Raw genomic sequence first — 14,353 nt, forward strand, 5'->3', positions numbered from 1 at the left:
TCCTAGTTGATTTTAGAGAGAGAAAGACAATATCAAATAAATGTTTTCTTTAAAAAGGTGAATATTTCCAAAATAAACATGAACAAACTTCGGTGAAGTAGGTGTTCTAGGATAATTTGTGGTCAGATGTATGCTGACTTCGGACAGAATTCTTGAAACAGACTCCTCTAGAAGCATCTGCCTTCTGACGTTCGGGGTTGATTTCTTGGAATTATCAACTGTGACCAAATGCTTGGTTTTTGGCTTCAAAAGTAAGTGTCTGTAATTTTAAAAGGAGCATTTATGATCAGTAAAGGACAAATTAATTAAATTTGAATCTACTCATTTCTTTTCTTCTCTCTGCAAATAAGAAGGGTGAGCAATGATGGAAATCATCATCATGCTTAGTGTGAGGGAGAATTTTTTGTTTTATTTGCCATGAACCTGAAGTTTGGAATTCATCTTTTCAAGAGCTAACTTTGGTGGTTTATCAACTGAGACTCAAAAATCAAGATGTGTGTGAGTGTGTATGCATCATCTCAACATGATCAGCATTTCTTTTGACCTTGAACTATTGTAACCTACTTGCTGCCCCTTAACATAGAACATAAAACATTACAGCGCGGAACAGGCCCTTCGGCCCACAATGTTGCGCCGACCAGTCTTATTTTTAAAAAAAAACATTGACCCACTAATCTAAACCAATCCCTTTTCATCCATAAACCTATCCACCAATCTCTTAAACGCCCCCAAACTAGGCGCATTTACAACTGCAGCAGGCAGGGCATTCCAGTCCCTCACCACCCTCTGGGTAAAGAACCTGCCCCTGACATCCGTCCTATAACTACCCCCCCTTAATTTAAAGCCATGCCCCTCGTGCTAGATTTCTCCATCCGAGGAAACAGGCTATCACCATCCACCCTATCTAAACCTCTATTCATCTTATATGTTTCTATAAGATCCCCTCTTAGCCGCCTTCTTTCCTTCTCCATGTAGACCCACCCTGTAACTTCCTCTGGTTAGTCCAGCCTTCGTTTCCACAGCAAAAGAGATATTAGATGCATGAAAGTGGACTTTAAGCAAAGATGCTAAGAAAGCTTGGCCTGAAAAAATTTTAGGGAAAGGAAAACGTGACGGAAGGATGATTGAGAGATAGAGAGGAGTAGTAAACAGAATAGTTTCAGCTAGAGTTTCTGTCCTTGGGACAGAGCTTTATAGCAAGTTGCTATGATCTTAAAGGGGGCAGGTTAGCAGCTGTACAATACAATAGTACAATACAAATAATGCTACTTTTAAAAATAGTGTCAGATACTTATAAACAAAATCTTCTGGAACAAAGAAAAGGCTTGAATCCAGCAAATGCATCACCTGGCAAAATGTTACACTTGCACTGAAAGAGCACTTCGTCATTTTAGCTGAAATGTATTCATATAACTGTAAAATCATAACTGAACAGGTAAGGAACTTAGAATTAAATAGAGATGAAATGAGTTGAAACATTTTATTTGGTAGCCCTACAGTATGTAAAATTTCTGTTATATGGTACTCAACCAACCAGAATGCTCCCTCAATTGGAATTCTAGTGTCTAGTCTGTTTTTTTTGACTCGATGTCTCTTGTCGCTCAGAAACTGGCACAACTCAAGTGTCATTCTCACACAGCTGCTAATAATTGTCCCACTCACCAATATTTGTTATTGGCGACCTGCCCTGCGATGTTTACCAGATTTACGTGTTCTTGGGCTTCTAGCAAGATCTTAACACCCGCCTCACCATGTGATCACCCTGGAGTTTGATTGGATGAAAACGTGGAACTCGTTACACCTTAGTTTACTAACATTATATGTATGATTACATGTTATACTGGAGCTGAAGCCAAAGGCAAACTTCCACTTTTGTGTGGACAATAAAGTTCCATCCTATTCTATATGTTATATAGCGCGTTCCATTACTGGAGCATGCTGGATAAGAGAGGTTTTGCTGTGATAGGGAAAAGAGATGTCAATGAAATCACTGAAATGCTTTTGTTTGCCTTTTAGTTTCCTCATTGTGAGGACAATATTAAAAATAAGGGCTAGGAATTTCCTCAGGCCACTATAAGCTCAGCAGAAACCTCAGACAGATACACAAACAAGTGTTTTGCACTGAAGTTACACTGACTGATTGGGAGAGCCTCAAATGAAATTTCCAAGATTTCTGACAAGTGTGCAAGAAAAATGAAGAATCATGGTTACTTTTAATATTTGAACACACTCCAACAATGATTTGATTTATCATTGTTACATGTATTAGCATAGAGCACAAGAAACAATACTTTTCACTATATAGACAAAACGTACCGTTCGTAAAGAAGGAAATGAGAGTGCAGAACGTAATGTTACAGTCATAGCTAGGGTGTCGAGAAAGATCAACTTCATGCAAGGTAGGTCCATTCAAAAGTCTGATGGCAGCAGGGAAGTTGCTGTTGAGACGGTTGGTACGTGACAGACTTTTGTATCCTTTTCCCCCGATGGAAGAAGGTGGAAGAGACAATGTCTGGGGTACATGTGGTCCTTAATTATGCTGGCTGCTTTTCCAAGGCAGCGGGAAATGTAGACAATCAAAGGATAGGAGGCTGGTTTGCGTGATGGATTGGACTTCATTTATGACCCTTTGTAGTTTCATGTGGTCTTGGATAGAGCAGGAGCCATATCCAAGCTGTGATACAACTAGAAAGAATGCTTTCTGTGGTGCACCTGTAACAGTGGTGGGAGATGTAGCTAACATGCCAAATTTCCTTAGTCTTCTGAGAAAGTAGAGGCATTAGGGGGCTTTCTTAACTATAGCGTCAACATGGGGTGGACCAGAAGTTATTCAGCCTCTCCTCATAGCTCAACCCCCTCAACTCCGGCATCAGCCTAGTAAACCTCCTCTGCACTCCCTCCAAGGCCAAAATATCTTTGCGCAGGTGCGGTGCCCAAAACTGCACACAGTACTCCAGCTGCGGCCTCACCAATGCCCTATACAGCCGCAGCAAGACCTCCCTACTTTTATATTCAATCCCCCTCGCGATGAAGGCCAGCATCCCATTCACCTTCCTGACCACCTGTTGCACCTGCAAGCTGGGTTTTTGAAAGCAGACCCCACCTCCCCTAGCCTTGTCTGAGGCAGCTGTATGGTCCATTTGATGGATTGAGAAGCCTTCTGGTTGTAGGGCACAGTCTGGTGAAGCTGAAGTGAGCCATGTCTCCCTGAAACAGAGCACACGTATTTCTTTTTAGGAAACATGTTTAATGTTTCCTTCAGGCACTTGGGATTTAAGTTCTGCCCTTTGGTAGTACACTACACCAGGAGAAGATGCCCATGTGTTTTCGCCAAGCACTGCTAAAACTCATTAAGAACATAAGAAATAGGAGCAAGAGTAGGCCTTCGAGCCTGCCCCGCCATTCAGTAAGATCATGGCTGATCTGTCGTGGCTCAGTTCCACTTTCCCGCCCTCTCCCCATAACCTTTAATCCCCTCTCTTATCAAGAACCCATCAACCCGCGTCTTAAAAATATTTAGCGAGGCAGCCTCCACCACTTCAACGGGCAGAGAATTCCAGAGATTCACCACCCTTTGAGTGAAGAAGTTCCTCCTCAACTCCGTTCTAAACCGCCCCCCCTTTATCTTGAGGCTGTGCCCCCTAGTCCTACTGTCTTTTTTGAGCGGGAATCCCATTCATCATCTTATATGTCTCAATGAGATCTCCCCTCATTCTTCTAAACTCCAACGAGTACAAGCCTAGTTTATTCAGCCTCTCCTCATAGCTCAACCCCCTCAACTCCGGCATCAGCCTAGTAAACCTCCTCTGCACTCCCTCCAAGGCCAAAATATCTTTGCGCAGGTGCGGCACCCAAAACTGCACACAGTACTCCAGCTGCAGCCTCACCAATGCCCTATACAGCCGCAGCAAGACCTCCCTACTTTTATATTCAATCCCCCTCGCTATGAAGGCCAGCATCCCATTCGCCTTCCTGACCACATGCTGCACCTGCAAGCTGGGTTTTTGCGACTCATGCACAAGGACCCCGAGGTCCCTCTGCACTGTCGCCTGCTGCAGTTTTTCGCCACGTAAGTAATAGTCCTTCCTACCATTATGCCTACCAAAGTGGACCACCTCACACATGCCAACATTAAATTCCATTTGCCATTTCCTGGCCCATTCGCCCAGCCTATCTAGATCCTTCTGCAGACTCTCCACACCCTCCGCACAATTTGCCGTTCCCCCCAATCTTGGTGTCATCAGCAAATTTCGACACCCTACACTCGGTTCCCTCCTCCAGATCATCTATATAAATGGTAAAAAGCTGAGGCCTCAGCACCGACCCCTGGGGCACTCCACTAGTCACCATCCGCCAATCCGAATAGCACCCGTTGACCCCCACTCTCTGCCTCCTATTTGACAACCAATCCTCTATCCACACTAACACCCTACCCCCAACTCCATGTCCCTCGACCTTCTGCAATAACCTCTTGTGAGGTACTTTGTCAAACACCTTCTGAAAATCCAGAAAGACCACATCCACCGGTTCTCCTCTATCCACCGCCCTCGACACATCCTCATAGAACTCCAGTAAATTTGTCAGACACGACTTCCCTTTAATGAAACTGTGCTGCGTCTGCTCTATCAAGCAATTCCCTTCAAGATGCCTCGCAATTTCCTCCTTAATGACGGATTCTAACATTTTACCTACCACAGACATTAAACTAACCGGCCTATAATTCCCCGCCTTTTGCCTGGCACCCTTCTTAAACAACGGCGTAACATTAGCCGTTTTCCAGTCCTCTGGCACTTCCCCGGAATCCAGCGACGTCTGGAAAATAACCACCAAGGCATCCACTATCACCTCCGCCATTTCTTTCAGAACCCTCGGATGCATTCCATCCGGTCCTGGGGACTTGTCCACAATCAGCCCCTCCAGTCTGTCGAGCACCACCTCTCTAGTAACAGTAATGTCATTAAGACCCTCCAGTCCTACCACCTTTCCATCACTAACACCCGGCAAATTATTCACGTCCTCCTCCGTGAAGACAGAAACAAAAAAGTTATTCAATACCTTAGCCATATCCCCGTCCCCTTTCTCATCCTCTAAAGGACCAACGTTCACCCTAGCCAGCCTCTTCCTTTTTATATATTTATAAAAACTCTTGCTATCCTTTTTTATATTAAGCGCTAGCCCAGCTTCATAGTTTCTCCTACCCTTCTTTATCAACTTCTTTGTCAATCTTTGACATTTAAATCTCGCCCACTACTCTTAGCTACTCTAAATTCCTCCGCTTTTAATTTAACACTTTCCTTCACCTCCTTCGTTATCCACGGCTTATTACCTCTCCTACTGTCCTTTTTGACCATCGGAATGCTTCCACTTTCTATTTGCCATAGAAGAATTGTATAACTCACTAAAAATATTTGTCTTAATTGACAGAGAACCTGAATAGGTTAGTAAAATTTTAACATTATACATTAAGGTACTGACAGAATTACCAGCATTAAGTTTAGTGACTTTTAAAACAAGCTTGAGCTAATAGAATAATTTACACACATGAATGTAGTAAGAGTTTTAAACAAATGATGATTTTAAGACCTATACTAATATTTTGAATATTAAGATATATTGTTCATTTTCACTAACAGCAATTTGTTGCAAAACGTCATGATAAAAAGGCAATAGGGTAAGTCGTATTCCAAGAGAATATTTAGGCTTTGGGGATATGCAAAATTTATCAAAGGTTCGAACGGAGACAACGTCTAGGACACATCACATTTCATGAACAGAGCTTATTCACGACCTAGACAAGATGGACTCATGCCCACATGTGGAGTTATGTGCTAATCTGACTCGGCAGTGACCTTTAAGGGAACCTAATAAGAACACTTATTTGAACTCTGGGCTGAGCGTCTTAGGCTACTAGGCAACTGGGGAGTGGGGTCAGCCAAGGCAGGAGTTAGCTTCTGGATTTCATAGGTGAATAAAGTATGCCTAGGAATGGAATGCAATTGGCTATTTGTCAGGTATTATTGTTGTGTATCCTGAAGATATTGATTTTAAAGATAATGAAAGATGGGAATTGTTGGTGAGATCTTTAATTGATCTGTTTTGGATTCTATATGTTAGGTTTCATTGGAGAGGTTTGGCAGCTCTATCTCAGTTGTCCTGACTTTTTGGCCTCCTGGAGCTGCTGGTTAAAGTTACATCTTTAATACAGAGTCACTGGCTTAATGAATCTTGTATTGTCTGATGGTTAGGCAGTACTGGTCAACTTGGGTATCTCTCCAACACTAATTTTTTACAGTTAATAAGTCTTGCTGCCTCCTAGGCCTGGCTGTAACAGAGTTCTGTGGTGAGTTTAGCTAGGTAAATTGTAATATAAACAAAATAGTAACTTTTCACACCGCGCGCACCTTTCCTTCCCCCTGCCCTCGGTACGTTTGTACAGATGGTAGAATATGAGGATAAATTTAAACATTTTTACAGTTAGTGGAAAAAATAAACAAAGAATTAGCAGTTAACTGTTCTTTGGCTGGTCTTGACGCCTTGATTCCATGTTGTGGCCATTTTGTTAATTTGTGTTCCTAGGTGTAGTTATATAGGGCAGATTTCCATGTTTTATCCCTAAAAGATCTTGGTTTGCAGTAGATTTATTTTCATTGCATGGTTTGTTTTCTGTGCGTAATAGTTCCAAGAGAGCGAGAAACATGGCTCTTGCAGTCTTTCAATATATCCTTCCAATCTCTGCTTTGACTGGGTGAAAAAAACAGTTCTTTTAGAATTCTTACTGGTTTTGTATTTTGAGAAATTTGATTAACGCTTTGTTGCAATATATTAATAATTTTGATGTTTCGGTTCAGAAACGTTTGAACAATAGTATAAAAGCTAACAGGTCTTTCACCCTCCCTGGTGGAATGATGGTGGATGGGGAAGGAAGTTTGTTCCTTTTCATCCCATTTTGGGTGGAATGCTGGTTGTATATTTAAAGATTGTATAGGTCTCTTAATTGGCCCCGCATTTCTTTTTACTGTTTATATACCATCTGAAGACTTTTGGATTCCTGTTATGTTAGCTGCCATTCTCTTGCTTTCTGTTTTGTCCCCATACTCCTTGATACTATTAAAAAGGAAACAAAAAAGTCATTTTTCCTTGAATACATTCAGTGACTTGGCCTCCATAGCCTCCTGTGGTAGAGAATTCCATAGGTTCACTATCCTTTGAAGAAATCTTTCCTCATCTAAGTCCTAAAGGGTCCACCCCCTTACCTGAGACTTTGTTCCCTGGTTCTAGATTTCCCAACCAGTGAAAATATTCTCCCTGCATCCAGTTTGTTCAGCTTTGTTAGAAATATATACACATCAATCAGATTTCCCCTTGTCCTGCTAAATGCTAGTGAATACCAGCCCAGTCAAACCAACCTCTCCTCAAAGGACAGTCCTGCTGAGCCTGGTATCAGCTAGTGAACTTCCACTGCACTCCCCTCGTGTTAAGTATAACCTTATGTAAGGAGCCAAAGCCTTGTATTCTAGGTGTGGTCTCACCGAAGCTCTGAAGTGCAGCAAAACGTCTCTATTTCTGAACTCGAGTCCTCTTGCAGTGAAGGTCAATATACCATTTACCTTCCTAATTGCTTGCTGCACCTGCCTCTCCCCTTCATTGACTGGTGTACAAGGACATCCAGACCCTTTGTGCATCCAGTATATCAGCATTTAGATAATACCCTTCTGTTTCCTCATACCAAAGTGTACAACTTCACATTTAGTTGTTGTATTGCCAGGTATTTGTCCACTCATTCAACTTGTCCAAATCACATTGAAGCCTCTTTGCATCCTCCTTACAACTCAATTCTGCCAGTTTTGTGCTATCAGCAAACTTGAAAATGTTACGTTTAGTTTTCTCATGCAGGTAATTTTTATATATATAATATAAACAGCTGGGGCCCCAAGCATTGATTTTGGTGATACCTCACTCGTGACTGCCTGCCACTCAGAAAAAGATCCTTCATTCTCACTGTTTCCTGTCTGTCAACCAATTCATGATCCATGCCATTACATTATCCCCATCCCATGTGCTTTAATTTTGTTCATTAATCTTTTGAGGGATCTTATCAAAAGCCTTCTGATAGGGTCCAGATCAGAAACTCCAATATATTCTGACTCCAATCAATGATATAATTCTGAAGTTAAACAAGACCATGACTATTTTTGGTTTCGGCATTAGTGTGAGGATAAGGTATTTCACTCCAAGTGATTCTTTTGACCCATTAACAAAGCTTTTATTAAACCAAACTGTATTGTTAAATAAAGTTTAACAAAAAGTATTTTAACAATTGAAATACAAGATGACAAGACTCTTAATTGCTAGCCTATTAGTTCCAATTTAAGCAACATTCCTCAGACTTGCACTCCTCTTCAAAATCAGTTAATAAAACAATACATGATTACATGGTACGCGAGCTACAAGTCCTCCTCACTCTAGAACCCCACTGGAAAGAGCTACCCATGTTTTTTAAAACAGGTCCCAGACTTCAGTCTTGAGAGAGAGGGAGAAAGAACTGCTGCTGCTTGCAAATCCAAACAAAAATTGCCTGCTTTTCCTCTTTATAAGCCTAGCTCCTCCAGTAGCACATAACACACTTGTCAATTGACCTAATTAAACCCCACTCTGAAACCCCAACAAATAAACTGAATTGCATTAGCTCAAATTAAAACAAACCTCTATAACCAGGATCAATTATACTTCTACATCCTCAAAATGTAAACTGCCTGGAGCAGATAAATTGGCTCAGAGCTGAAGTTTAAACCATTCTATTCACAAGAAACATGATACAAATGCATTTCTTAAAGGTAGTGTTGTCACACTTCTGAAAGTACAAATACACATCCACTGGTTCTCTTATCTATACTGGTTACATCCTCAAAAACTCCAGATTTGTTGAGCATGATTTGACTTTCATAAACCCATGCTGGTTTTGTCCAATCCAGTTAATGCTTTCCAAGTATTCTATTATCATGGCCCTTATAGATTCAAACAGCTTCCCCGTTACTGATGTCATGCTAACTGATCTGTAATTTTGTAGGAAGCCTGCACGTGTGGATGCATAGAATCTAGCAAATGAGGTTGGTGAGCTATGGGCACAGATGGCCAAGTGGAATATAATATTATGGCAATAATGGTGACTTTGCTCAAAAGAAAGGGCATTAAATATTGCAGGATATGAGGTGTTCAGGAAAAAAGGATATGGCAAGAATGGCAACTTGGCTCAAGAAAAAGGATAGGGCAACATTGATTAAGAACAGTACAGTACTAGAGAGAGAGGATGTCCTCAAGACATTAAGCGCTCACTTTACTTTTATTCTATTTTAAATATTTGTAGCAATTCTGTATTTCTAAATGGCTCTCGTACGCTAATTTTTCCCTCTTAATCTTTCAGTTATTCTTTGCATTCTAGCTAATCTTCTGACCTACCATTCATCTTTGCGGAATTACACACTTTATTCAATTTAATAGAATCCCTACAGTACAGAAGGAGGCCATTTGGCCCATCAAGCCTGCATCACCAACAAACCCACTTATCCATGGTTAGCCATGGATGGCTAACCTTTTAATATCTCGTGGTTCCTACAGCCTTGCCAGTTAAACCCCCAATAGCGCTAGTAACTTGCCCTGTGAGGATATTAGTTTCAGTTGTTTCAATTCATCCACCCTGTACTGATCCCATCTTCCTCTAGGACCCAGTCCAATTGTCTGGGGCATCTGAAACCCTCTCTCTATATTCACTATAAAAAGTCTGACAACACCAGATTTTGGTCCAACCGATTTATTTGATAGTAAACTCACAAGCTTTTGGGTTAGTCCCTTCGTCAGGTGAATGGAGAGTTCTGGCCTCAGACAGAGCTCAGACATATGCTTTGTCTGAGGCCAGAACTCTCCATTCACCTGACGAAGGGACTATCCCGAAAGCTTGTGAGTTTACTATCAAATAAATCGGTTGGACTAAAACCTGGTGTCAGACTTTTTACTGTGTTGACCCCATATATTCATTATCCCATTGTACTGGGAGTTATCCAGAGGTTGCCAGCTGAAAGATCTTGCTGTCCCCAGAGCACTCTGAAGCTGTAAGACCCTTGGTTTTGGCTGGATTCACATCTTGGCCGCAGAAGTGCATGTCTGTTCCCCTAACAATCAAATCCCCATCAACTTAAATTTTCCAATCTTCCTCCTGCCCTTGTATAATGGAGGTGCTGTGGATCTGGCTGCACTATCTAGAGGAACCATCACTTGTAGAATGAGATGCACTCAGGGACCTCAGCCTTGTCCTCCTTGACTGCTTGGAGGTCACCTATTTCCTCCTGTGTACAACAATTTTATTGAATAATGATATGATAAAATATAAGAGAATGTATATAAAAAAAAACTAATTTTAAGGAGAAAGCACTTTGTATAAATTTGAAAAGACAGACGTTTGTTTAAACACAATAATCCCTAATTTGGTCTGTTCCACGAGAACACCCCCAAATTGATGCACGTTACTGTCCCCTCAATATATGCAGAAGTCACTGAGTAGCTTTTTCTCCCATTGTTGATTATTCCACCTGGCTGCAGTCCGTAGTCTCCAAAGCAATGTCTCTTTAAACTGAATTTTTGGCTTTATTCCAGTCTCTGGAAGCATGCTACACAGTCTCAAAACAATTTTCAGCTCTTATGAGTTTGTCTCATAGGGAACAGACTTAAGCAGACTTTGCAGTACTTAAGTTGTTTACATAGCTCTTGGTGTCTTCTCATCTGCTATCAATCAGGTGTAATGTATATCATTTAAACTTCATCTTCTGGTGCTTTAGGTGACCACAACAGATAAGATCACTCAGCAATTTGGTTTGTAGTCCAAGGGTCACCAAATGCTGTAGAACAGTACTTTGAATATTTATATTTATATATAAACATTATTTTAGTGTTCTAGCTTGAGAAAGTGAAAAGCAGAAAGTTAGCCTAAACAGCAGCTGTGCAACCAGTACAGAGAGAAAACATGATCAAAGCACAATCAAGCTGGGTTAAGATCAGTGTATATCAAGTGAGAAAATACAAAATGACTTTAAATGATAATCAAACCAGAGCAGAAATAAAATGCAAAATACAAAGTTGCAAAGATAGTGGCCACCATATTTGTAAATAAACTATACATATAGCTCTGCCTTGTGGATGGGCAGTAGTGACATTAGCTGCTGCTCAGGCTTCAAAATCTGGAACTAACTGCTGTAGCTGACAACATTTCCTGAGCATGTGATTTTTCCAGGATACTAGAAGGGAAGTCTTGAGTTCTCATGTGGAAGACGATGCACAATCCATTGGTCTGAGTGCACTGCCATGCATGTGTTTTAGCCTGTTAAGCTTACCACAGAAAAAACTCACTAGCTTCCATAAGTTGTTTCTCTTGTGCTAACTTTTTTGGAAGGGGAGGTCAACTTTTTAAACCTAATTCTTATCTAAAAACCTTAGACTGTAAATTTACTGAAAAGTCCAGAACACTTTAATGTTACTAATCCTTTTATTTAATTTTAAATTTATCCACTGAATTTGCTGATTAATTACAATCAGTACTCAGAATACATTTAAAATTATTTTCTTTGTATTGTACTAATTGACGTATCAATCAATTCAGCATGACTTTATCAGTGACTTAGTGGAAGCGTATCAGAAAAACCTACCCCACGTGAGTTATTTCACTTCCAGGATATCCCAACCATGTTCCACTCTGACTCAGCTTCCGCTGTTTAAGTCTTTGACTCTTTTAACATCTGCCATTGAGAAAATGCTAGAATCCATTATTAAAGTAATGGCAGGATATTTAGAAAATCACAAAATAATCAGGCAGAGTCAGCATGGTTTTGTGAAGGGAAATCAGATTTGATAGTTATTAGAGTTCTTTGAGGATATAACAAGCAGAGTAAGTAAAAGGGATCCAGTAGATATAATGTGTTTGGATTTCCAGGAGGGCTTCTATGTAATGCCACATAAAAGCTCAAAGCACTAGATAAGAGCTCATGATGTCAGGGTGATGTATTAACATGCGTAAAGAATTGGCTAATTAACAAGAGACAGAGTCAGGATAAATGCGTATTATCAGATTGGCAAATGGTAATTAGTAGAGTGCCAGAGGGATTAGTGTTGGGCCCTCAACTATTTACAATCTAAATTAATGATTTGTGTGAAGGGACCAATTGTATTGTCGCCAAATTTACAGACGATACAAAAGTAAGTAGGAAAGCCATTTAAGGACGGTACAAAGTCTGCAAAGGGATATAATTAGCTTCAGTGAGTGAGCAAAAAAATTACAGTATTGTGAGAAAATATTAGAATCTCATAGAAAATAGTCGAGTAGGCCATCCAGCCGTTTGAATCTGCTGCACCATTCAGTACAGTCCTGGCTATGATTCTCTATCTCGACACCATATTTTCGCACTCCCGAGAAAACTGAGTATATATTGAAGATCAATACACCATCCTGCTGTCATGTCCACATGTCTGTCCTTGGCCTGCTGCAGTGTTCCAGTGAAGCCCAACTCAGATTGGAGGAACAGCACCTCATCTTCTGATTAAGTCAAGAAGGCTGTAACTTGCATCATGTGTTCAACAACTTCAGACTGTGAAATCTCTCCTTCACCTTCAACCCATTTTTATTTCTATCCATATTAATTTTTCCATCTCCTATTTTATCCTGTTTGTTATTTTTATTTCCCTTACCACTGTCTCCCCTCCTCATCCTAAGGCGTTCCTAAGAATCCTAAGGCGTTCTATAGGTATGTCAAGAACAGAAGGTTGGTCAGGGCAAGATTAGGGCCAGTTACAGACAGCAGGGGGAAGTTGTGTGTGGAACCGGAGGAGATTGGAGAAGTATTGAACCAATATTTCTCTTCGGTGTTCACGCAGGGGGACATGAATATAGCTGAGGAGGACATTGGGTTGCAGGGGTGTAAAATAGACAGTATTACGGTTGATAAAGGGGATGTGCTGGAAATTCTTGAGGGGCTGAAAATAGATAAGTCCCCTGGTCCGGATGGGATCTACCCTAGGATTCTCTGGGAGGCTAGAGAGGTGATTGCAGAGCCTCTGGCTCAGATCTTCAGGTCGTCATTGGTCTCTGGTGTAGTCCCGGAGGATTGGAGGATAGCGAATGTTGTCCCATTGTTTAAGAAGGGGAACAGAGACTTTGCCGGGAATTATAGACCGGTGAGTCTTACTTCTGTTGTGGGCAAGGTTTTAGAAAAAATTATTAGGGATAGGATTTATAGTTATTTGGAGTGTAATGAATTGATTAGAAATAGTCAGCATGGTTTTGTAGCGGGTAGGTCGTGCCTTACTAACCTTATTGAGTTTTTTGGGAAGGTGACCAAAGAGGTGGATGGGGGCAAGGCAGTTGACGTGGTATACATGGATTTTAGTAAGGCGTTCGATAAGGTTCACCATGGTAGGCTTCTGCAGAAAATGCAGATGTATGGGATTGTGGGTAATCTAGGAAGTTGGATCAGGAATTGGCTATCAGATAGGAGACAGAGGGTGGTGGTGGATGGTAAATATTCATCATGGAGTACAGTTACGAGTGGTGTGCCTCAGGGATCTGTTTTGGGGCCACTGTTGTTTGTAATTTTTATTAATGATCTGGATGAGGGTATAGTTGGGTGGATTAGTAAATTTGCTGATGACACCAAAGTTGGAGGTGTGGTAGATTGTGAGGAAGGGTGTCATAGTCTGCAGGGAGACTTAGATAGGTTGCAGAGCTGGGCCGAGAGGTGGCGGATGGAATTTAATGCGGAGAAGTGTGAGGTAATTCACTTTGGTAGGAGCAACAGATGTGTCGAGTATAGGGCTAACGGGAGGACTTTGAATAGTGTGGATGAACAGAGGGATCTAGGTGTGTGTGTACATAGATCCCTGAAAGTTGGGAATCAAGTAGATAAGGTTGTTAAGAAGGCGTACGGTGTCTTGGCGTTTATTGGTAGGGGGATTGAATTTAGGAGTCGCAGTGTAATGTTGCAACTGTACACTACTCTAGTGCGGCCGCACTTGGAGTACTGTGTGCAGTTCTGGTCCCCGCATTACAAGAAGGATGTGGAGGCGTTGGAGAGGGTGCAGAGGAGGTTTACTAGGATGTTGCCTGGTATGGTGGGGAGGTCCTATGAGGAGAGACTGAGGGATTTAGGGTTGTTTTCGTTGGAAAGAAGGCGGCTAAGAGGGGATCTTATTGAAACATATAAGATGATTAGAGGTTTAGATAGGGTGGATAGTGATAGCCTTTTTCCTCGGATGGAGAAAGCTAGCACGAGGGGGCATGGCTTTAAATTAAGGGGGGGTAGCTACAGGACGGATG

General features: G+C 41.3%; 1 protein-coding gene across 6 annotated transcripts in view; it reads left to right on the forward strand.

Moving 5' to 3' along the window:
* atf2 (activating transcription factor 2) overlaps nucleotides 1-14,353 on the forward strand; it is a 144,680-nt gene that overhangs the window by 11,743 nt on the left and 118,584 nt on the right. For 2 of the 6 annotated variants that reach the window (XM_080198947.1, XM_080198945.1), the window contains one exon: nucleotides 2,306-2,399. The exons of the other annotated variants lie outside the window; for them this stretch is intronic. The gene's annotated coding sequence lies outside the window, so the exon portion shown is untranslated. The remainder of the gene's footprint in view (nucleotides 1-2,305; nucleotides 2,400-14,353) is intronic. 6 annotated transcript variants of the gene reach the window in all.

The sequence above is a fragment of the Carcharhinus amblyrhynchos genome, chromosome 11 (assembly GCF_965287045.1).
Source record: "Carcharhinus amblyrhynchos chromosome 11, sCarAmb.v2.hapA, whole genome shotgun sequence".
Lineage (NCBI taxonomy): Eukaryota > Metazoa > Chordata > Chondrichthyes > Carcharhiniformes > Carcharhinidae > Carcharhinus > Carcharhinus amblyrhynchos.